We start from the raw sequence: 26,414 nt of genomic DNA, 5'->3' as shown, positions 1-26,414 counted from the left end.
AGACATAAGACAAAGGACAGTTCATTACTCAAAGCGGTATCAGCAGAGTTTGCACTGTTCTCCAGGTTCCAAATTCCACAGTATGACAGGAAGAGGGCTAAATATTACCTGCGCGTTTGTATTAACACAGTGGATTGTGTCACAGGAGAGGAACACTGAGCCTAAAGCACCCAAATCTTTTTAAATGGGTGTTAAAAGCACCTCCCCTTTCTCCAGGGAGTATTATCTTTACTATGCTAGACAGTAAGCATGCCTGTCTTCTGAAGCTATAAGCAAATGTGCCCTTTGCTCTGGTAGGAAACACTATCTCTGTCGTCCAAGACTTTTCACTATACTAACATCTTTGAAAAAAATAGTCCAGAGCTAAAGCCACCGAAACAAGCCAGAAAAACCATGTTGATGTTTCATGTTTTGCAATAAATAGACCCAGCATAATTTTAGGTGGCTCTGATTATGACATAATTTACTGCTTGCATGTACTGTTTCAGGATATAAATAATGCTATGAGGATGCTTCATAAATGGCAGCCCTGTGTTCTGACTCTTCCTAAAACAAATATGTGAAAAAAATATGCTTCTTGGAAATATCTAAGAGAATTTTTAACAAAATTCAACAACGCATGCACTGGCATAGACAGCCAAATTCTATGATAAGCTCTCAGTAACAACCTGTGTCTTTTTCTACCATAGCTTTTATCATAGTTGTAACTATGTAAGCATGTATTTACCTTTTCATTCAATTTCTGTCTGTCTCCCTAGAGTATAAGCTCTCTTTCACTAAGGGACCTCTTTTTTTATACTTATGTTTGAGTCACCTAGCATGGCACCTGACATATAGCAGATATATACAATAAATATATGCAACAAATATTTTTTGAATGTTGACTGAATTGAAGTGTACTTCACTTATAAATAAAATATTAAAATTTGAAAAAAAAAAAAAAAAAAAAATTTGATCACAAGGCGCAATTCTATCACACACTTTATATTTACCAGGACTTCCAAAGAATCTGATTTGAGTTTCCTAAGAGGCTGGATGGGGAAAGGACCTAAGAAATCACCTAGGGTTTCTACTTTATTGTATAGGTGGGGAAATCATGAGCCAGAGATAGCAAATGAATTATTCAAAGTCACACAGCAAGTTGTGATGGACCTAGGCTAAAATTCAAGTTTCCTGACTCCTGGCTGAATGCTATTTCCCCAATAAGATTTCTTCACCTGTTCCTTCAGCCTCTTCTGGCAATGTCTAAAAGCACTTCCATGTTTATCCACTATGAAGAAATGTGGTAATGTGTCGTTAAGGCAGGAGTAGAGAGATGGGAGTATCTGCAGCTCTATGCTAATACCACCTCACTGTCATAATATGGGTCAGGGAGCCTGCACTCCCAAACACAAAAATAATCTGCAATGTGTTTTCAAAGTTTTCAACTTTGCCTGATGTTTTTTTTGAAGTGCACTGAGAAAAGAAGGCATGACACAGCTCAGAAAGACAGAGATATATTAAAATGTCTGCAAATCTGCCAAAGCCCAATTCCAATGAACCAGAGACATTTCTATTTTTTCTCCTATCTTATTCAAACTGGCAAATAAGGAACTTTACCTACTTTATTATCAGATTGTGACAAATTGGTAGCAAAAGCATTATTGTTTAGGGCTGCAGATACATTAAAATAGAGAAGTTAAAGAATTTCACCTCTTCCAAGATTTTAGAAATTTCCTGTAGTAACCATCCCACAAAAAGTGAAACAAGCATCTCCACAGTGAAGATCCTGGGAAGTCAGTCATTTCTGTTTCTAATACAAAATAGTGTTTGATATTCTGCTTACCCTGCGGGCTCCACAACATCCCTGTGATCAATTGTTCCTGCAGGAGCCAGCTCTGCCAAAGATGTTGCTTTGGAGGAAAGGTGCTCTATAAATGTAATAAATAAATAAATGGATGGACTAGGCAGAACAGCATAGGCTCTGGATTAAACAGAGGTAAGAATTTGGTTTGCAGATTTAAAAGGAACGAGGGACTGGTCTCATTCTCTCACCTTGGGAAAAGCTACAAAGATTTATTTTTGTGAACATATCACAATTCTCATTCTCATGCAGCTGTAGTTATTGGAGTACCTGAGGTAAGATTACTTTATGGCCCAATGAGAGCAAATACAGGCCTCTCTTGCCTTATAGGCTAAGTGGTTTCACACTCATTTCTGAGGAATGAATATAAGTTTCTAGTGAATTCCATGAAAATATTTTTAGAGTTGTAATGCTGCAGAGCAAAAGTTACCATAGTGTGAATGGAAAACTTTTAGTGAGAGGCTAGCCATCAATTTTCTGAGGAAAACTGGACAAGTAATACTCTTGCGATGTGTTTCAGAATCTGGTATCTCATTCTATAATTTCTAACATAGATATTGCTTTCATGCATTGAAGATGACTTAAGTCTGTATTCTTACAGATTCACAATTTGACTCATCTGCTTCTATGGAACTGAGATTTTAGTATGTAATGGATTACACTGTATTCGAACATTTTGCTAGCAAGTTCCACCATTAAGGCATATCTTACCCTTGCCTAGGCATTTTTTTTTAAGTCTGAGGGTTTGATTTGTAGAATCACAGTATTCTTTTGGTTCTTTTTAACCAATTTTCCCTTCATCTACAGAAAAGATACCAATTGCCTCACTCTTGTGTGTCAGAAATTTAGGAATATTTGGAAGCCATTATAAAATCAGGCTTGGTTTGTGGACCACACAAATGTCAATTTTCTGATTTTGAGAGATCTTTAGTTAACCAAAATGTTACCATTGAGTAGACTAGGCAAAGAGTACATGGGACTTTTCTGTTCTATCTTTGAAACTCCACGTGAATTTAGAATTATTTTAAAACAAAAAGTGAAAGAAAAAAAAAACTTGGAAATAGAAGGTATAAAAGTAGGAAACAGGCATAATAGTGACAAACTGGAAAAACTAACTCTCTACATGTATATTTATTAAGCTATAACATGGAGATAGCATCTAGTATTGAGTAACAGTTAAATGAGATTAAATGTAATGGCTTGTTTATGCAGAGGCAATACGGCGAAATTAATACCATGTCCTCTAAAGCCAGACTGTCTCACTCAAATCCCAGGTCATGCAATTTCTGTTTGTGTCCTTGGCCCAGGAATTTAATCTTGCCTCAGTATCTGAATCTGGAAATTGGGATAATGATAATAACATCACTCAAGAGACAGCGTGTTTAAATGAGTTAATATATGTAAGGTACTTAGAACAATGCCTGGTACTTAGCAATTATGCATGGCTGTCAGCCATATTATGAAGAAATCACTTCACACTTAGTTCAGTAAACGTTTTCTTTCCTTTTCTGATTATTAGTGAAAGCCTATAGGAGCTCATTTAAGCAACAGAGAAAAAAAATTGTGGTATATTTACATAATTGGATATTATAAAATAATGAGGGAAAAAGCTTCTACTACATGCAAAAATATGGGTGAATCACACAAACATAATACTGAGTGAAAGAAACCATCCACCAAAAGATGCTTATTGTAAGATTGCAGTTATGTAAAATAATAAATAGAAATAATAGCAAATAATAAAATAGTAGAAAATAACAAGAATAATTTTAGGATAAACTTTAAACTTAATTTTGATAAAACATTTCAGAATCCCTCAAATCACACCATTTCAATAAGTAAAATGTACATATATTTTTGTACTACATGTCAAGTCCCAAATTCTCAGTTGTCAGTAAGATAGTAAGTTGCAAATTATAAATTTATCTGATAATTTAACCATATGTATTTTAAACAAAAATAAGTAAGGTTTCAACAAGTGAAATGAGGTTTTAAACAAAAATACTTAATTCAACAAGGTGTCTTTTTTTTTCAGTTGAAGTATAATTGACACACAATATTTGTTTCAGTGTAAGACATAATGATTTGACAAATGTATACATTGTGAAGTGATCATCATAGTAAGTCTAGTTACCGTTTGTCACCATAAATAGTTATTATTAGTTTTCTTGTGATGAGAACTTTCAATATTTACTTTCTTAGCAACTTTCAAATTTGTAATATAATGTTATTGATTATAGACACCATGTTCTACATAACATCCCCCGACTTATTTTTTAACTGGAATTTTTACCCCTTGATCCTCTTCACCCATTTTGCCCACTCCCCAACACCCATCACCTTGGGCAACCATTAATTTGTTCTCTGTATCTATGAGTTTTGTTTTGTTTGTTCATTTGTTTTATTTTTTAGATTCCACATGCAAGTGCAATCATACAGTATTTGTCTTTCTCTGTGTGACTTATTTCACTTGGCATTATACCCTCAAGGTCCATTCTGTTGTTCCAAAAGGCAAGACTTCATTCTTTTTATGGCTTATGAGCATTCCATTGTATATACATATACCACAATTTCTTTATTAATTCATCTATTGATGGACACTTAGGTTGTTTCCATATCTTGGCTATTGTAGATAATGCTGCAATGAACATGGGGGTGCATACATCTTTTTGGATTAGCATTTTCATTTTCTCCAGATAAATACCCAGAAGTAAAATTGCTGGATCATAAGGTAATTCTATTTTTAATTTTTTGAGGAACCTCCATACTATTTACATTCCCATCAACAGTTCACAAGGGTTCCTTTTTCTGCACATCTTCACCAACACTTGTAATTTCTTGGCCTTTTGATAATGGCCATTCTTACAAGTGTGAGATGATATCTAATTTTGCTTTTGATTTGCATTTCCCTGATGATTAGCAATGTTGAATATCTTTTCATGAGCCCGTTGTCCGTCTGAATGTCTTCTTCGGAAAAATGTCTATTCAGGTCTTTTGCCCATTTTTTAATTGTGGTATTTTGTTTTTACTATTGAATTGTATGGGGTTTTAATATATTTTAGATATTAACCCTTTATTAGATATATGACTTGTAAACATTTTCTGCCATTGAGTAGGTTGCCTTTTCATTTTGTTGATGATTCCCTTTGCTGTGCAGAAGCTTTTTAGTTAGATGTAGTACCATTTGCTTGCCTTTGTTTTTAGAGTCAGATCAAAAAAATAATTGCCAAGACTGATGTCAAGGAGCTTATCACCTATGTATTTTCCTAGGAGTTTATGGTTTCAGGTCTTACATTCAAGTCTTTAATCCACTTTGAGTTAATTTTTGTATATGGTATAAGATAGTGATCTAGCTTCATTCTTTTGCATGTGGCTCTCCAGTTTTCCCAACACCCTTTATTGAAGAGACTGTCCTTTTTCCATTGCATATTCTTGGATCCTTTGTCATAAATTAGTTGATCACATATGTGTGGGTTTATTTCTGGCCTCTGTATTCTATTCCAGTAATCTATGTGTCTCTTTTTATGCCAATACCATACTGTTTTGATTACTGTAACTTTGTAATATAGTTTCAAATCAGGGCCCATAATGTCTCCAGGTTTGTTTTTCTTTCTTAAGATAACAATTTGAGATCTTTTAAGGGTTCATACAAATTTTAGAATTGTTTTAACCCTGTAAAATATGCCATTGGAATTTTGATATGTATTGTCTTGAATCTATATATTACTTTGGGCAATACACTCGTTCTAATCCATGACCATGGAGTACCTTCCCATTTATTTATGTCTTCTTCATTTCTTTCATAAATACCTTATAATTTTCAGTGTACAGGCCTGTCATCTGCTTAAATTTTTCCTATATATTTTGGGGTTTTGATGCAATTTTAAATGCAATAGTTTAAATTTTTTCTGATAGATCATTATTAGTGCATAAAAATAGCATTTTGTATATTGTTTGTATACCGTGTAATTTTAATGAATTTATTAATTCTAGCAATTTTTGGTGGAGTTTTCAGTGTTTTCTATATATAAAATTGTGTCATCTGAAAATAGTGATAGTTTTACTTCCTCTTTTCCAATATGTATGCATTCTATTTTTTTTCCCTGCCTAATTCCTTTGGCTAGAACTTCCAATACTATGTTGAATAAAATTGGTGAGAGTAGGCATCCTTGACTTGTTCCTGTACTTAGGGGAAAGGCTTTCACATTAAGGATGATGTTAGCTGTGGGCTTATCATATACAGTCTCTATTATGTTGAGGTACATTCACTCTGTACACTCTTTGTTGAGAATTTTTATCACAAATGGATTTTGAATTTTGTCAAATGATTTTTCTGCATCTATTGAGATGATCAAATGACTTGTGCCCTTCATTTTGTTAATGTTATAATCATGTTCACTGATTTGCAGGTGTTGAACTATCCTGGCACTTCGGAATAAATCCCACTTGATCACAGTGTATGATCCTTTTAATGTATTGTTGCAAATACTTTGCATGTGATTTCATCAGGCATATTGGCCTGTAATCTTCTTCATTTGCAGTGTCTTTATCCAGTTTTTTGTATCAGGGTGATGCTGGCCTCATAAAATGAGTTTGAGAGTGTTCCCACCTCTTCAGTTTTTTGGAATAGTCTGAGAAGGATTGGTATTAAGTCTTCCTTGAATGTTTGGTACAATTCACCTGTAAAGCTGTCTAGTCCTGGACTTTTGTTTGTTGGGATTTTTTAAATTATTATTATTGATTTAATCTCCTTGCTAGTAATCAGTCCATTCAGATTTCTATTTCTTCCTGATTCAGTCTTGGAAAATTGTTTTGTTTCTAGGAATTTATCCATTTCTTTCTAGGTTGTCTAATTTTTTGTCATATACTTGTTCATAGTTTCTTTGATCCTTCATATTTCTTTGACATCAGTTGTAACTTCTTTCATTTCTGATTTTATTTGAGCCCTCTCTCAGTGAGCCTAGGTAGTCTGTCAATGTTGTTTATCTTTTCAACGAAACAACTCTTAGTTTCACTGATCTTTTCTATTGTCTCTATAGTCTCTATTTCCTTTGTTTCTGTTCTGAACTTTATTATTTCTTTCTTTCTACTAACTTTGGGATTCTTTTGTTTCTTTTTTCTAGTTCCTTTAGGTGTAAAGTTATATTTTTTGAGATTTTTCATTTTTCTTGAGGTATGTAGGCCTGAATTGCTATAAAAATTCCTCTTAGAACTGCTTTTGCTGTATTTGATAGATTTGGGGATGTTGCATTTCCATTTTTATTTGTTTCAAGGTATTTTTTTAATTTTTCTTTTGATTTCTTCATTGACCCATTGGTTGTTCAATAGCATATTGTTTAATCTCCACATATTTGTGATTTTTCAAGTTTTCTTCTTGTAATTTATTTCTAATTTCAGACCACTGTGGTTAGAAAACATGCTTGATATGATTTCAATCTTTTTAAATTTACAAAGACTTGTTTTGTTTCCTAGCATCCTAGAGAATGTTCAATGTGCACTTGAGAAGAATGTGTGTTCTGCTGATTTTGGATGGAATGTTCTGTATGTATCTATTAAGTGAATCTGATCTGGTGTGTCACTTAAGGCTGAGGTTTCCTTATTGATTTTCTGTCTAGGATAACCCACCCATTGATTTCAATGGGGTATTAAAGTCCCCTACAATTATTGTATTGCTGTCAACTTTCTCTTTAGGATTGTTAATGATTTATTTATGTATTAGATGTTCCTATGTTGGATGCATAAATATTTAGAAATATTATATTTTCTTGTTGGATTGACCCCTCTATTATTATGCAATGCCCATCTTTGTCTTTTATTAAATATTTATTTTAAAGTCTATTTTGTCTGATGTAAGTATAGATACCCCAGCGTTCTTTTGTTTTCTATCTGTATGAAACACATTTTTCCATTCCTTCATTTCAGTCTGTATATGTCCTTACATCTGAGGTGAGTCTCCTGTTGTTGGCATATAGATGGGTCTTTTTGGTCTTTATCCATTTAGCTGCTCTATGTCTTTTGATTAGAGAATTTAGTCCATTTACATTTAAAGTAATTATTGATAGGTATGTTCTTATTGCCATTTTGTTAACTATTTTCTGGCTATTTTGTAGTTACTCTCGGTTCTTTTTCTTCTTCTCTTGATTTCTTCCCTTGTGGTTTGATGACTTTCTGTAGTGATATGCTTAGATTCCTTTCTCATTATCTTTTGTGAATTAATTATAGCTTTTTGCTTTTATATATATATAATTATAGCTTTTTGCTTTTATAATTTTTATAATTATCATGAGGCTCACCTATAACAGCCTACCAATATAACACTCTATTATACATTGATAGAAAGTTCAGTTTAAATATATTCTAAAACTCTGCATTTTTATTGCCCCCATTTTATGTTTTTTATACCACATTTTACATTTTTGTATATCCCTTAACTAATTGTTATATTTATAGTTATTTTTATTACCTTTTAAATTTATACTAGCTTTATAAGTAATTAATCTACTTTCTTCGCTATATATTTACCAGTGAGATTTTACTTTCAATAGTTTTCTTATTACTAATTAGTGCTCTTTCTTTTCAGCTTAAGTAAATCCCATTAACATATCTCATAAGGCCAGTATAGTGGTGAGAAACTCCTTTCATTTTTGTTTGTCTGGAAAACTCATTATCTCTCCCGAATTTGTTGTCTCTCCTCTGGTTATCTCTCTTCCACTCTGAAAGGTAACTTTGCTGGATAGAGTATTCTTGGTTAGGTTTTTTTCTTTTAGCACTTGAATTCATCATGTCACTACCTTCTGGCCTGCCAAGTTTCTTCTGATAAATTTGCTGACAGACTTAGGGGCATTCTTTTGTATGTAACAAGTTGCTTCCCTCTTGCTGCTTTTGAGAGTCTCTCTTTAACTTTTGACATTTTTGATTATAATTTGTCTTGGTTTCAGTGTCTTTGGGTTGATCTTATTTGGAACTTTCTCAACTTCCTGGATCTGGATGTCTGCTTTCTTCCCCAAGTTCAGGACGTTGTCAGCCATTATTTCTTCAAACAAGTTTTCTGTCCCTTTCTATCTCTCTTCTCCTTCTGGGATGTCTATAATGCAAATATGTTATCCATAGGTTCCGTAAGCTATTTTCACTTGTTTTTAATCATTTTTTCCCCTGCTCTGTTTGGGTGAGTTCCACTTCTCTGTCTTCCAGATAACTGATTCCTTCATTTGCTTCATCTGGTCTGCTGTTTAACCCCTCTAGTATATTTTCCAGTTTAGTTATTGTATTATTCAGCTCTGTGACTTCCATTTGGTACTTTATGTTTTTTCTTCGATGAAGCTCTCTCTGTGTTCATCCATTCTTCTGAGTTCAGTTAATTTCTTTGTGACCTTAGTTTGAACTCTTTGTCAGGTATATTGCTTATCTATGTTTCTCTAAGGATTTTTTTTTCTGGGGTTTTATCTTGTTCTTTCATTTGGAACATATGCCAGCACTGAGGAAATAGAGGGAGAATGTAACACTGGCACCCATAAGCACCTCTGTTCATAGAGCTTCAACAAGCTTCTGCCCCTCTGGCAGATGCTTTAGGATTAGAAAATAAATTCCTTCACTTATGATCTAAGCTCTTTTCAAACTGATGCTTTTGTATTGGGTCCTGGGGCGAGTGAGTTTGTGTATGAACCCCTTAAGAGGTGAATCTCCTTTCCCTACAGACCTATGGTTCTCCTGGACATAAGCCCCATCTGTTTTTAAAACCAAACATTTTGGGGGTTCATTGCTCCAGTGCAGGTTTCAAAAGTTGAGGTGCCTCATGTGGGGCACAAACTCCTCACCCCTCAGGGAGAAATGCCACATTTCTGAGATCCCTCCTGACGATGGGTCAGCAGGCTGGGTGTGCTGTTTTTGGCAGGACCATGACTCTGCCTCCCCCATCTGTCTCAATATGACCCTTTTATCCTTCATTGTGGAGTAGCTATTCAGCTAGTTCTCAGGTTCTTTTCAGAGCAAATTGTTACATATGTAGATGTATATTTTCTGTGTCTATGGGAGGAGGTGAGTTCAGGATTATCCTTTGCCACCATCTTCAACTGCCTCCTCCCACAGGGTGTCTTTTTTGGAACAGTTATTAATTCAATCAAGTCTGTGATGTCAAACTCAAATGGCAGTGTTATATTTGAAACAAGAAAAGGCAATAAACTCTTAAGTGGTTTATTACAGTATGTACTATAATTTTGGACAGTCTATAACTGCATTCAAGGTTTAGGAAAAAAGAGCTGATTGTATAACTTGTACCGGGCCAAATCTGCCACCAAAACAAAAGTCAGTAAAACTGGAAAAAATATGAAACAACTGGTTTTAGATATTGGGCAACAATAGCATAAACTGTACTTGCTAAGAGAATGCAGACCTATGTTTAACCTGTATTTTTATCTCTAGGCACTTTCCAGACACTGATTTAGAGGAAGGGAACCCAAGCAGAGCATGGCAATATACCTAAACTGAGGACACACAGACTGGATTTCAAGGACGCAGAAGCAGTTGATATTTGTAAGGCAGAGTACATGATAATAGGAATCTACACAGGAAAAAAAACCTCAATCAATTTGCATAGAAGTTCCCTTAATTCATTGGCTGAGTTCTGAGATTTACATGCATAGGCAAGATCCCATGAGCTGGAGTAAAGAGCAATTATGAATAAAAGAATAACTACCAGAAAGCTATAAATTTAATAAATATCAGAGCTCACAGAGCTGGGGTAATGTTCTAATACTGACCAGGCTGTGTAAAGAAAGCTTACTGACCATATGGGGCACTCAGTAGGGACCACTGAAGTTCACTTCTCAGGTGTATGACTAAGCCAATCCTAGAGTAAAGGCATCTCAAAACCTGCATTAAGAAAGTTTAAAAACAAGCTTCAAAAAGATTAAGATAATCTGCAAGTAAAATCCCTGTCTATTGGGACAAATTGGGATATTCTATAAAAGAAGACAACAAAATCCAAACCCTCAAAACTAGAAAAATCCCAGTGTCAAGTATCCAAACCAAAATTATTAGATATGCCAGGAAGAGAAGTAATGGAACTCATAGAAAAGAAGAAATTAATTTGTAGAAATAGATATGGAAATGATAGAGATGATAGCATGTCTTAAGGCTCTAAAACAGCTTTTACAAACATGTTCAAATACTTAAAAGCAGGCATTAACATAATGAAGAAAGTAACATTATTAAAAAAAAGTAAATGAAAATTCTGAGGTGAAAATGACAATACTGAAAAATTTTAAAAACTGGATGCTTTTGACAGCAAATCATACATTGTAGGATAAAGTATCCATAAATTTGAAGCCAGAAAAATAGGAACTATCCAAAATGGGGCATACAGTCACAGACACAGACACACAAAGCTGAAAGAAATTAACAAAGCAGCTGTAACCTGTGGAACAAGATAAAGTGGTCTAACATACATATACTTGGTGTTTAGGATAGAGGAGGCAGAAAAAATAATTAAAGAGATAACGGCCAAAACATTTCCAAATTTAATAATATATAAAACTACAGATCCAAGAAGTTAAACAAAACCTAAGAAGGATAAATGCAAAGAAAATGATAATGAGGCATACAATAATCAAATTGTTCCATATCAATAATAAGAAAATCTTAAAATAAGCTTGAGGGAAAAACATTGCATAAAGAGGAACAAAGTATTAATACTGACTTTGCATCAGAAGTAATGGAAGCCATGGGCCATGGAACAATATTTTTAAACTGCCATAACAAAATATTTTTAACTATTAACTTAGAATTCTATAAGCAGGAAAAATTATCCTCCAAAAATAAAGGCAAAATAAATATAGGCATACGTAGGAAATAGTGTGGGTTCAGTTACAGATTACCTCAATAGAGTGAATAACTCAATAAAGTGAAACATACAAATTTTTTGGTTTCTCAGTGCATATAGAAGTATTTTTACACTATACTGTAGTCCACTAAGTGCAAAAAGCATTGTGTTTAAAAAACAATACACAGAATTGGATCAAGATGGTGTAGTAGGATTACTTGAAACTCAGTTCCCACCATGAACTATCTGGAGACTGGCAGACTCCTGTACAACCAAGGGTATAAGAAAGAGCCACAAGAAATTGGGTAGGAAGGGAAAGAAGAGATCATGTTGGGACCTGTGCCACTGGGAGGGGACTCAGAGGAAAAGGGAGATTACACAAATGGAGAGCCTCACTGGAGAGTGAACGATTAAAGCCTTCTATTGGGCAACCCAACTGTGGGGTCCAACAGTGGGAAGACAAGCCCCCTTGGCTAGTTAAAGGGTCAGTGGGACAAATAGGAGGGCTGTGGTAAGCCTGGATTCCACTAATGAGGAGCTCACAAATGCTTGCCTGCTCCCAAAACAGGGCAGAGAGAGTGGATTGAGAATGCACATGTGGCTCCCCAGCCTGAGCAAAAGGAATGCTCCAGTCTCCCTTGCCTCACGTCACAGCTCCATGAGTGAGAGCTGCCATGAACAAGGAAAGACCTCAGCTGTGAGATGGTGGGATGGCTCAAACCTGAACCAGTGTCTGAGCAGGGTGGGAGCAGTCATTACTGGTGATTCCAGAGGCAGTATGGATCACTGATAGTGACCCACCTATGCCCCAACCCTTGCTGAGTGAACATGCCAGCCCTTCTTGATTCAGTCGTCCTCTCTTCTAGGGTGAGGGTAACAGTCCTGGGAGGGTCAATAGCCCACACTTAAAGGGAAGTGAGCCAGCTTAGGCTCAACCTTCAGGGGTTCTGTTCCAGCTACTTGGGACTTGACATTTCCCCTCAGAAGGTGGTGATGGCCACTAATCAAAGGGGAAGTCTTGCCTCACAGCTGGCTCCAGTCTTATCCTCTCTGTCTCCAGCCCCACCTCCTACCAAGGTGATAGATTCCTGTACACCCTGAGGAAAGATATGACTTGTGTTTATGTCAAATTCTGCTCTCCACCAAAGCCACTGGGCACACATAGACTGTATAGGGATGATCCCATTTAAGGACCCCACAGTTCAAGAACTTGCATAGTTAAGTGTTTAACATAATTTCATAGAAACAGAGAAAGATAAGCAAAATGAGAAGACAGAGAAATTTGTCTCAGTTGAAAGAAAAGGAGAAAATCTTGAAAAAAACAACGAATGAAACAGAAATAGACAACTTACAAGATGAAGAACTCAATGCATTAGCAATAAGAATGCTAACTGAATTAGGGAAAAGAATAGATGAACACAATGAGAATAGTAACAAGGAACAAGAAAATAAAAAAGAAGGACCAGTGAGAGCTGAAGAATACAATAACTAGAATGAAAAACACACTAGAAGGAATGAACATCAGATAGGTGATCCAGAAGAATGCGTTACTATTCTGGAAGATAGAATAATGGAAAACACTCAATCAGAAGAGCAAAAAGAAAACAAATTAGAAAATAAAAACAGTTTAAGGGATCATTAGGATGACATCAAGTGTACCAACATTTGCATCATAGGGGTCCCAGAAGGAGAAGAGAGAGAGAAAGGTGTCAAAAATATATTTAATGAAATTATGGCTGAAAACTTCCCAAGCCTGAAGAAGGAAACAGATATTCAGGTACAGGAAGCACAGGGTATCCTAAACAAGATGGACCTAAACAGACCCATACCAAGACACATCATAATTAAAATGGCAAAAGTGAAAGATAGAATTGTAATGGCAGAAAGAGAAAGACAAGGTCATATACAAGGGAACTCACTTATGGCTATCAGCTGATTCTTCTGCAGAAACTTTACAAGCCAGAAGGGAGTAGCATGATATCTTTAACCTGATGAAAGAGAAATACCTGCAAACTAGCATACTCTATCCAATAAGATTATCATTTAGAATTAAAGGATAGATAAACACTTCTCAGACAAGCAAAAACTAAAAAAAGTTCATCAATACTAAACCAACTCTAAAAGAAATGTTAAAGGGTCTTCTTTAGTGGAAAGCTAAAAGCTATAACAAGAAGGAAGTGTCTATTAGAAAGGAAAAATTCCACTGCTAAAAGCAAATATATGTTAAGGCTTAATGCTACTTAAAGTAGCACAAAGAGTAAAAGACAAAAAATGGTAAAGTCAAATATAACTGTAATAATCACTAAAAGGATAAACATGAAGATGTAAAATATGACATCAAAAAGACAAATTGTGGAAGTAGGGCGTACAAAATGTTGATCCTTTAGAATGTGTTTGAACTTAAAAAAGCACCTGCTTAAAACAGATGGATATAGTTATAGGTCAACTTATATAAACCCAATGCTAACCACAAAACAAAACCCAAGAATAGAGATACAAAAACTAAAAAGAATGGAACACAAGTATATCACAAAAGAAAAATCAAACCTCAGGGGAGAAACTAAAAGAAGAGAGAAGAACTACAGAGACAATGGGAAAACTACAGAGACAATGGGAAAAAACTACAGAGACAATGGGAAAACAATGGGAAAATAATGGCAATAAGCACATACCTATCAATAATTATTTTATATATCAATGAGCCAAATGCTCCAAACAAAACACATAGGGTGGCAGATTGGATCAAAAAAAAAAAGACCCAAGCTTCCCCAGCCAGGGGTCAAACCTGAGCCCCTGTGATGGGAGTGCTAAGACCTGGCTATTGGACCACCAGAAAATTCCTGACCCCAGGGAATATTAATTGGCATGAGCTCTCCCAGTGGTCCCCATCTCAGCACCAAGACCTGGCTCCACCCAACAACCTGCAAACCCAGTGCTGGACTCCTCAGGCCAAACAGCCAGCAAGACAGGAAGACAGCCCCTCCCATTAGCAGACAGGCTGCCTAAAGTCATACTTAGCACACAGACACCCCCAAACACAACACTTGATGTTGCCCTGCCAGCTCCACCAAACAGAGTGCAGGCGCCAGTCCCTCCCACCAGGAAGCCTACAGAAGCTCTTGGACCAAACTCACCCACCAGGGGGCAGACACCAGAAGCAAGAGGAGCTATGGCCCTGCAGCCTGCAGAAAGAAGACCACAAACACAGTAGGTTAGACAAAATGATATGACAGAAGAAAATGTTGCAGACAAAGAAGCAAGGTAGAAACTGACAAGACCAACTAAATGAAGAGACAATAAGCAATCTACCTGAAAAATTTCAGCGTAATGATAATAAAGATGATCTAAGAGCTGAGAAATAGAATGGAGGCATGGATTAAGAAGATATAAGAAATGTTTAACAAGGACATAGAAGAACTAAAGAACAAACAAATACTGATGAACAATACAATAAATGAAATAAAAAGTACACTAGAAGGAATTAATAGAATAACTGAGGCAGAAGACTGGATAAGTGAGCTGGAAGACAGAATGTTGGCAAACACTGCTGCAGAACAGAATAAAGAAAAAAGCATGAAAAGAAATGAGGACAGTCTCAGAGACCTCTGGAACAACATTAAACACACTAACATTTGAATTATAGGGGTCCCAGAAGAAGAGAAAGGACTGAAAAATATTTGAGGAGATTATAGTCAAAAACTTCCCTAACATGGGAAAGGAAACAGTCATCCAAGCCCAGGAAGCACAGAGAGTCCCATACAGGATAAACCCAAGAAGAAACACCTGGAGACACATATTAATAAAACTAACAAAAAATAATACAAGGAAAACATATTAAAAGCAGCAAAGGAAAAGGAAAAAAAGACAAGGGAATCCAAATTATCTTATCAGCTGATATTGCAGGAGAAACTCTTCAGGCCACAAAGGAGTAGCATGATATATCTAAAGTGATGAAAGGAAAAAACCTACGACCAAGAATACTCTACACAGCAAGGCTTTCATTCAGATTCAACAGAGAAATTGAAAGCTTTACAGACAAGCTAAAGCTAAGAGAAATTAGCACCACCAAACCAGCTTTACAGCAAATGCAAAAGGAAATTCTCTATGTGGGAACCACAGGAGAAGAAAAAGACCTGCAAAAAACAAACAAACAACAAAAACAAAACCCAAGACAATTAAGAAAATGGCAATAGGAACATACATATTGAAAATTACCTTAAATGTAAATGGATTCAATGCTCCAACCAAAAGACACAGACTGGTTTAATGGATACAAAAACAGGACCCATATATACGCTATCTACAAGAGACCCCCTTCAAACCTAGGGACACATACAGACTGAAAGTGAGGAGATGGAAAAATATTCCATGCAAATGGAAATCAAAAGAAAGCTGGAGTAGCAAAACTCATATCACACAAAGTAGACTTTAAATTAAAGCCTGTTGGAGAAAGGCTTCAAGATGGTGGAAGAGTAAGACATGGAAATCACCTTCCTCCCCACAAATACATCAGAAATACATCTACATGTGGAACAACCCCTACAGAACACTTACTGAACACTAGCAGAAGACCTCCGGCCTCCCAACAGGAAAGAAATTCCCCAGGTACCTGGGCAGGGCAAAAGACAAACAGAGACAAAAGAATAGGGATGGGACCTGCACCAGTGAGAGAGAGCAGTGAAGGAGGAAAGGTTTCCACACACTAGAAGCCCCTTCGTGGGCAGAGACTGTCGGGGGTGGAGGGGGAAGCTTCAGAGCCACGGAGGAGAGCGCAGCAACAGGGACGTGGAGGGCGAAGCAGAGAGATTCCCACATAGGGGATCGGTGCCTATCAGTACTCACCAGCCCGAGAGGTTTATCTGCTCACCCGCTGGAGTGGGCAGGGGCTGGGAGGTGAGGCTCAGGCTTCCATCGGATCCCAGGGAGAGGACTGGGGTTGGCTGCTTGAACAAAGCCTGAAGGGACTAGTGCACCGCAGCTAGCTGGGAGGGAGTCCAAGAAAGTCTGGAGCTGCCGAAGAGGCAAGATACTTTTTCTTGCCTCTTTGTTTCCTAGTGAGCAAGGAGAGGGGATTAAGAGCACAGCTTAAAGGATCTCCAGAGAAAGGCCCGAGCCACGGCTACCAGTGTGGACCCCAGAGACAGGCTTGAGATGCTAAGGCTGCTGCTACAGCCACCAAGAAGCCTGTGTGCGAGCACAGGTCACTATCACCACCTCCCCTCCTGGGAGCCTGTGCAGCTTGCCACTGCCAGGGTCCCGTGATCCAGGGACAACTTCTCTGGGAGAACGCACGGCACGCCTCAGACTGGTGCAATGTCACGCCGGCCTCTGCCGCCACAGGCTCGCCCTGCATCCATAACCCTCCCTCCCCCTGGCCTGAGTGAGCCAGAGCCCCCGAATCAGCTGCTCCTTTAACCCCATCCGGTCTAAGCAAAGAACAGACGCCCTCCAGCAACCTACACGCAGAGGCGGGTCCAAATTCAAAGCTGAACACTGGGAGCTGTGCGAACAAAGAAGAGAAAGGGAAATTTCTCCCAACAGCCTCAGGAGCAGTGGATTAAATCTCCACAAACAAGTTGATGTACCCTGCATCTGTGGAATACCTGAATAGATAATGAATCACCCCAAATTGAGGAGGTGGACTTTAGGAGCAACGATATATATAATATTTTCACTTTTTCTCTTTTTGTGAATGTGTATGTGTATGTTTCTGTGATTTTGTCTGTATAGCATTTCTTTTACCATCTGTCCTAGGGTTCTGTCAGTCCATTTTTTGTTTCTTTTTTTAAATTAAAAACATTTTTTTCTTAATAATTATTTTTATTTTAATAATTTTATTTTACTTTATTTTATTTTATCCTCTTCTTTATTTATTGTTTTCCCTTTTATTCTGAGCCATGTGGAAGACAGGCTCTTGGTGCTACAGCCAGGCATCAGAGCTGTGCCACTGGAGAGCCAAGTTCAGGACACTGGTCCACAAGAGACCTCCCAGCTCCACGTAATATCAAACGGCAAATATCTCCCACAGACATCCATCCAAACGCCAAGACCCAGATCCACTCAATGACCAGCAAGCTACACTGCAGGACACCCTATGCCAAACAATTAGCAAGACAGGAACACAACACTATCCATTAGCAGAGAGGCTGCCTAAAATCATAATAAGGCCGCAGACACCCCAAAACACACCATCAGACGTGGACCTGCCCACCAGAAAGAAAAGATCCAGCCTCATCCACCAGAAAAGAGGCCCTAGTACCCACCACCAGGAAGCCTACACAACCCACTTAACCAACCATAGCCACTGGGGACAGACACCAAAAACAACAGCAACTACAAACCTGCAGGCTGCAAAAAGGAGACCCCAAAGACAGTAAGTTAAGAAAAATGAGAAGACAGAGAAACACACAGCAGATGATGGAGCAAGGCAAAAACCCACCAAACCTAACAAATGAAGAGGAAATAGGCAGTCTACCTGAAAAAGAATTCAGAATAATGATAGTAAAGTTGATCCAAAATCTTGGAAATAGAAAGGAGAAAATACAAGAAACGTTTAACAAGGAACTAGAAGACCTAAAGAGCAAACAGTGATGAACAACACAACAAATAAAATTTAAAATTCTATAGAAGGGATCAATAGCAGAATAACTGAGTCAGAAGAATGGATAAGTGACCTCAAAGATAAAATAGTGGAAATAACTACTGCAGAGCAGAATAAAGAAAAAAGAATGAAAAGAATTGAACAGTCTTAGAGACCTCTCAAAAACATTAAACGCGCCAATATTCAAATTATATGGGTCCCAGAAGAAGAAGAGAAAAAGAAAGGGGCTGAGAAAATATTTGAAGAGATTAGAGTTGAAAACTTCCCTAATATGGGAAAGGAAATAGTTAATCAAGTCCAGGAAGTGCAGAGAGTCTCATACAGGATAAATCCAAGGAGAAACACGCCAATACACATATTAATCGAACTATGAAAAATTAAATACAAAGAACAAATATTAAAAGCAGCAAGGGAAAAACAACAAATAACACATAAGAGAATCCTCATAAGGTTAACAGCTGGTCTTTCAGCAGAAACTTGGCAAGCCAGAAGGGAGTGGAAGGACATATTTAAAGTGATGAAGGAGAAAAACCTACAACAAAGATTACTCTACCCAACAAGGATCTCATTCAGATCTGACAGAGAACTTAAAAGATTTACAGACAAGCAAAAGCTGAGAGAATTCAGCACCACAAAACCAGCTTTACAAGAAATGCTAAAGGAACTTCTCGAGGCAGGAAACACAAGAGAAGGAAAAGACCTACAATAATAAACCGAAAACAATTAAGAAAATAGTAATAGGAACATGCATACCGATAATTACCTTAAATGTAAATTGATTGAATTCTCCAACCAAAAGACATAGACTGGCTGAATGGATACAAAAACAAGACCCATATATATGCTGCCTACAAGAGACCCACTTCAGACCTAGGGACACATACAGACTGCAAGTGAGGGGATGAAAAAAGATATTCCATGCAAACGGAAATCAAAAGAAAGCTGGAGTAACAATTCTCATATCAGACAAAAGAGACTTTAAAACAAAGACTAACACAAGAGACAAAGAAGGACACTACATAATGATTGAGGGATTGATCCAAAAAGAAGATATAACAATTGTAAATATTTATGCACCCAACATAGGAGGACCTCAATACATAAGGCAAATACTAACAGCCATAAAAAGGGAAATTGACAGTAACACAGTCATAGTAGGGGACATTAACACTCCACTTCCGCCAATGGACAGATCATCCAAAATGAAAATAAATAAGGAAACACAAGCTTTAAATGATACATTAAACAAGATGAACTTAATTTATATTGATAGGACATTCCATCCAAAGACAACAGAATACACATTCTTCTCAAGTGCTCATGGAACATTCTCCAGAATAGATCATATCTTGGGTCACAAATCAAGCCTTGGTAAATTTAAGAAAACTGAAATTGTATCAACTGACTTTTCTGACCATCCATGCTATGAGACTACATATCAGTTACAGGAAAAAAATTTGTAAGGAATACAAAAACATGGAGGCTAAACTACACACTACTTAGTAACCAAAGGATCACTGAAGAAATCGAAGAGGAAATCAAAAAATACCTAGAAACAAATGACAATGAAATCACAACAACCCAAAACCTATGGGATGAAGCAAAAGCAGTTCTAACAGTGAAGTTCATAGCAATACAAACCTACCTTAAGAAACAAGAAACATCTCAAATAAACAACTTACTCTTACGCCTAAAGCAATTAAAGAAAGAAGAACAAAAACCCCCAAAGTTAGCAGAAGGAAAGAAATCATAGAGATCAGATCAGAAAAAAATGAAAAAGAAAGGAAGGAAATGATAACAAAGATCAATAAAACTAAAATCTGTTCCTTGAGAAGATAAACAAAATTGGTAAACCATTAGCCAGACTTATCAAGAAAAACAAGGAGAAGACTCAAATCAATAGAATTAGAAATGAAAAAGGAGAAGTAACAACTGACACTGCAGAAATACAAAGGATCATGAGAGATTACTACAAGCAACCATATCCCAATAAAATGGACAACCTGGAAGAAATGGACAAATTCTTAGAAATGCACAACCTTCTGAGACTGAACCACAAAGAAATAGAAAATATGAACAGACAAATCACAAGCACTGAATTGACATTGTGATTAAAAATCTTCAAACAAACAAAAGCCCAGGACCAGATGGCTTCACAGGTGAATTCTAGCAAATATTTATGGAAGGGCTAACACCAATCCTTCTCAAACTCTTCCAAAATATAGCAGAGGGAGGAACACTCCCAAACTCATTCTACGAGGACAGCATCACTCTGACAGCAAAACCAGACAAAGATGTCACAAAGAAAGAAAACTACAGGCCAATATTACTGATGAACTTACATGCAAAAATCCTCAACAAAATACTAACAAACACAATCCAACAGCACATTAAAAGGATCATATACTATGATCAAGAGGGGTTTATCCCAGGAATGCAAGGATTCTTCAATATATGCAAATCAATCAACGTGATACACCATACTAACAAATTGAAGGAGAAAAACTATATGATCACCTCAATAGACGCAGAGAAAATTTTCGACAAAATTCAACACCAATTTATGATAACAACTCTCAGAAAGTAGCCACAGAGGGAATTTTCCTCAACGTAATAAAAGCCATATATGACAAACCCACAGCCAACATCATCCTCAATGGCGAATAAATGAAACCATTTCCACTAAGACCAGGAAAAAGACAAGGTTGCCCACTCACACCAATGTTATTCAACATAGTTTTGAAAGTTTTAACCACAGCAATCAGAGAAGAAAAAGAAATAAAAGGAATCCAAATTGGAAAAAAAGAAGTAAAGCTGTCACTCTTTGCAGATGACATGACACTATACATAGAGAATCCTAAAGATGTTACCAGAAAACTCCTAGAGCTAATCAATGAATTTGGTAAAGTAGCAGGATACAAAATTAACACACAGAAATCCCTTGCATTCCTATACACTAATGATGAGAAATCTGAAAATGAAATTAAGAAAACACTCCCATTTATCATTGCAACAAAAATAATAAAATATCTAGGAATAAACCTACCTAAGGAGACAAAAGACTGGTATTCAGAAAATTATAAGACACTAATGAAAGAATAAAAGGTGATACAAATAGATAGAGAGATATACCATGTTCTTGGATTGGAAGAATCAACATTTTGAAAATGATTCTACTATGCAAAGCAATCTACAGATTCAATGCAATCCCTATCAAACTACCACTGGCATTTTACACAGAAATAGAACAAAAAATTTCACAATTTGTATGGAAACACAAAAGACCCCAAAGAGCCAAAGCAATCTTGAGAAAGAAAAATGGAGCTGGAGGAATCAGGCTCCCTGACTTCAGACTATACTACAAAGCTACAGTAATCAAGACAGTATGGTACTGGCACAAAAACAGAAATATTCATAAGTGGAACAGGATAGAAAGCCCAGAGATAAACCCACGCACATATGGTAACTTTATCTTTGATAAAGGAGGCAAGAATATTCAGTGGAGAAAAGACAGCCTCTTCAATAGGTGGTGTTGGGAAAACTGGACAGCTACATGTAAAAGAATGAAATTAGAATACTCCCCAACACCATACACAAAAATAAACTCGAAATGGATTAAAGATCTAAAAGTAAGGCCAGACACCATCAAACTCTTAGAGGAAAACATAGGCAGAACACTCTATGACATAAATCACAGCAAGATCCTTTTTGACCCACCTCCAAGAGAAATGGAAATAAAAACAAAAATAAACAAATGGGACCTAATGAAACTTCAAAGCTTTTGCACAGCAAAGGAAACCATAAACAAGACCAAAAGACAATCCTCAGAATGGGAGAAAATATTTGCAAATGAAGCAACTAACAAAGGATTAATCTTCAAAACATACAAGCAACTCATGCAGCTCAATATCAAAAAACAAAAGAACCCAATCCAAAAATGGGCAGAAGATCTAAATAGACATTTCTCAAAGAAGATATACAGATTGCCAACAAACACATGAAAGGATGCTCAACATCACTAATCATTAGAGAAATGCAAATCAAAACTACAATGAGATATCATCTCACACCAGTCAGAATGGCCATCATCAAAAAATCTACAAACAATAAATGCTGGAGAGGGTGTGGAGAAAAGGGAACCCTCTTGCACTGTTGGTGGGAATGTAAATTGATACGGCCACTATGGAGAACAGTATGGAGTTTCCTTTAAAAACTAAAAATAGAACTTCCATATGGCCCAGCAATGCCACTACTGGGCATATACCCTGAGAAAACCATAATTCAAAAAGAGTCATGCACCAAAATGTTCATTGCAGCTCTATGTACAGTAGCCAGGATATGGAAGCACCTTAAGTCTCCATCAATAGATGAATGGATAAAGAAGATGTGGCACATATATACAATGGAATATTACTCAGCCATAAAAAGGAACGACACTGAGTTTTTTGTAGTGAGCTGGATGGACGTAGAGACTGTTATACAGAGTGAGGTAAGTCAGAAAGAGAAAAACAAATACTGTAAGCTAACACACATATATGGAATCTAAAAAAAGAAAACAAAAAATGTCAGAAGAACATAGGGGCAAGACAGGAATAAAGATGCAGACCTACTAGAGAATGGACTTTAGGATGTGGGGAGGGGGAAGGGTAAGCTGGGAGAAAGTGAGAGAGTGGCATGGACATATATACACTAGCAAATGTAAAATAGATGGGTAGTGCAAAGCAGCCACATAGCACAGCAAGATCACCTTGATGCTCTGTGACCACCTAGAGGGGTGGGATAAGGTTTGGAGGGAGGGAGATGCAAGAGGGAAGAGATATGGGGACATATATATATATGTATAGCTGATTCACTTTGTTATAAAGCAGAAACGAACACACCATCGTAAAGCAATTGTGCTCTAATAAAGATGTTAAAAAATAAAAATAAATTAAAGACTGTTACAAGAGACAAGGAAGGACACTACATAATCATCAAGGGATCAATCCAAGAATGAGATATAACAATTGTAAATATATATGAACCCAACATAGGAGCACCTCAATATATAAGGCAAATGCTAATAGCCATAAAAGGGGAAATCAGCAGTAACACTGTAATAATGGGGAATTTTTACACCCCACTTACACTATTGGAGAGATCATACAGAGAGGAAACTAATGAGAAACACAAGCCTTAAATGACACATTAGACCAGATAGACTTTATTGACATTTATAGGACATTCCATCCGAAAACAGCAGAATACACTTTCTTCTCAAGGGCACATGGAACATTCTCCAGGACAGGACACATCTTGGGTCACAAACCAAGCCTTGGTAAATTTAAGAAAACTGAAATCATGTCAAGCATCTTATTCAACCACGTTATGAGATTAGAAATCAATCATAGGGAAGAAAATGTAAAAAACAAAAGCACATGGAGGCTAAACAATGCATTACCAAATAACCAACAGATCACTGAAGAAATCAAAGAGCAAATCAAAAAATACCTAGAGACAAATTGCAACAAAAACACTATGATCCATAACCTATGAGTTGCAGCAAAAGTAGTTCTAAGAGGTAAGTTTATAGCAATATAACCTTACCTCAAGAAACAAGAAAAATCTCAAATAAACAACCTAACCTTACACCTAAAGTAACTAGAGAAAGAAGAACAATCAAAACCCAAAGTAAGTATAAGGAAAGAAATCATAAAGGTCAGAACTGAAGTAAATGAAATAGAGATGAAGAAAACAATAGCAAAGATCAATGGAACTAAAAGCTGGTTCTTTGAGAATATAAACAAAATTGATAAACCTTTAGCCACTCATCAAGAAAAAAAGGGAGAGGTCTCAAATCAATAAAATTAGAAATGAAAAAGGAAAAGAAGTTACAGTGGACAACACAGAAATACAAATGTTAAGAGACTACTACAAGCAACAATACACCAATAAAATGGACAACCTGGAAAAATGGACAAATTCTTAGAAAGGCACAACCTTCCAAGACTGAACCAGGAAGATATAGAAAATATGAACAGACTAATCACAAGTACTGAAATTGAAACTGTGGTTAAAAATCTTCCAACAAACAAAAGTCCAGGACCAGATGGCTTCACATGTGAATTCTATCAAACATTTAGAGAAGAGTTAACACTACTTCTGAAACTCTTCCAAAAAATTGCAGAGGAAGGAACACTCCCAAGCTCATTCTATGAGGCCACTATCACCCTGATACCAAAATCAGACAAATATATCACACAGAAAAAGAAAATTATAGGCCAATATCACTGATGAACATAGAAACAAAAGTCCTCAACAAAATACTACAAACCAAATCCAGCAACATATTAAAAGAATCATACACCCTGGTCAGGTGGAATTTATCCCAGGGATGCAAGGATTCTTCAATATATGCAAATCAATCAATGTGATACACTACATTAACAAATTGAAGAAAAGTATATGATCATCTCGATAGAAAAAAAAGAAAACTTCTGAAAATTTCAACACCCATTTATCGTAAACAAAAAATCTCCAGAAAGTGGGCTTTGAGGGAAACTACTTCAACATAATAATGGTCATATATGACAAAGCTACAGCTAACATCATACTCAATGGTGAAAAGTTGAAAGCATTTCCTCTAAGACCAGGAAGAAGACAAGGATGTCCACTCTCACCATGTTTATTCAGCATAATTTTGGAAGTCCTAGCCACAGCTATCAGAGAAGAAAAAGAAATAAAAGGAATCCAAATTGGAAAAGAAGAAGGAAAACTGTCACTGTTTGCTGATAGCATGACACTATACATAGAAAATCCTAAAGATGCTACCAGAAAACCACTAGAGCTCTTCAATGAATTTGGTAAAGTTGCAGGACACAATATTAATGCACAGAAATCTTTTGCATTCCTATACACTAACAATGAAAGATCAGAAAGAGAGATTAAACAATCCCATTCACAATTGTATCAAAAAGAATACCTAGGAATAAACCTACATAAGGAGGCAAAAGATCTGTATTCAGAAAACTATGAAACACTGATTAAAGAAATAAAAGATGACACAAACAGATGGAGAGATAAACCATGTTTTTGGATAGGAAGAATCAATATTGTGAAAATGACTATACTACCCAAAGCAATCTACAGATTCAATGTGATCCGTATCAAACTACCAAAGGCATTTTTCACAAAATTAGAACAAAAAATTTTAAATTTTGGGCTTCCCCAGTGGCACAGTTGTTGAGAGTCCACCTGCCGATGCAGTTAATGCAGGTTCATGCCCCGGTCCAGGAAGATCCCACATGCCGTGGAGCAGCTGGGCCTGTGAGCCATGGCCGCTGAGCCTGCATGTCTGGAGCCTGTGCTCCACAATGGGAGAGGCCACAACAGTGAGAGGCCCGTGTACCACAAAAAATATATATATATATATATTTAAAATTCCTATGCAAACACAAAAGCTGACGAATAACCAAAGCAATCCTGATAAAGAAAAACGGAGATGGAGGTATCAGTCTCCCTGACTTCAGACTATACTACAAAGCTACAGTCATCCATACAGTATGTTAGTAGCCCCAAAGCAGAAATATAGATTAATGGAACAGAATAGAAAGTCCAGTGATAAACCCACACATTAATTGTTACCTAATCTATGGCAAAGGAGGCAAGAATATACAATGGAGAAAAGACAGCCTCTTAATAAGTGGTGCTGGGAAAACTGGACAGCTACAAGTCAAAGAGTGAAATTAGAACACACCCTAACACCATACATAAAAATAAACTCAAATTGTACTAAAGACCTAAATGTAAGGCCAGATACTATAAAATTTATAGAGGAAAATATAGGGAGAACACTCTCTGATATAAATCGCAGCTAGATTTTTTTTGATTCACCTCCTAGAATAATGAAAAGAAAAAGAAAAAGAAACAAATGTGACCTAATGAAACTTAGAAACTTTTGCACAGCAAAGGAAACTGTAAACAAAATGAAAAGAAAACCCTCAGATGGGAGACAATATTTGAAAATGAAGCAGTTGACAAGGGATTAATCTCCCTTGTCACAATACACAAACACAAAATACACAAACAGCTCATGGAGCTCAATATCAAAAAACAAACAACTCAATCAACAAATGGGTGGAAGATCTAAATAGGCATTTCTCCAATGAAGACAT

The sequence above is a fragment of the Delphinapterus leucas genome, chromosome 1, assembly GCF_059928025.1.
Source record: "Delphinapterus leucas isolate spDelLeu-1000000601 "Yukka" chromosome 1, BTC_Dleu_Yukka2, whole genome shotgun sequence".
In the NCBI taxonomy this organism is placed as follows: domain Eukaryota; kingdom Metazoa; phylum Chordata; class Mammalia; order Artiodactyla; family Monodontidae; genus Delphinapterus; species Delphinapterus leucas.
Note: the sequence above shows the minus strand (reverse complement) of the source record.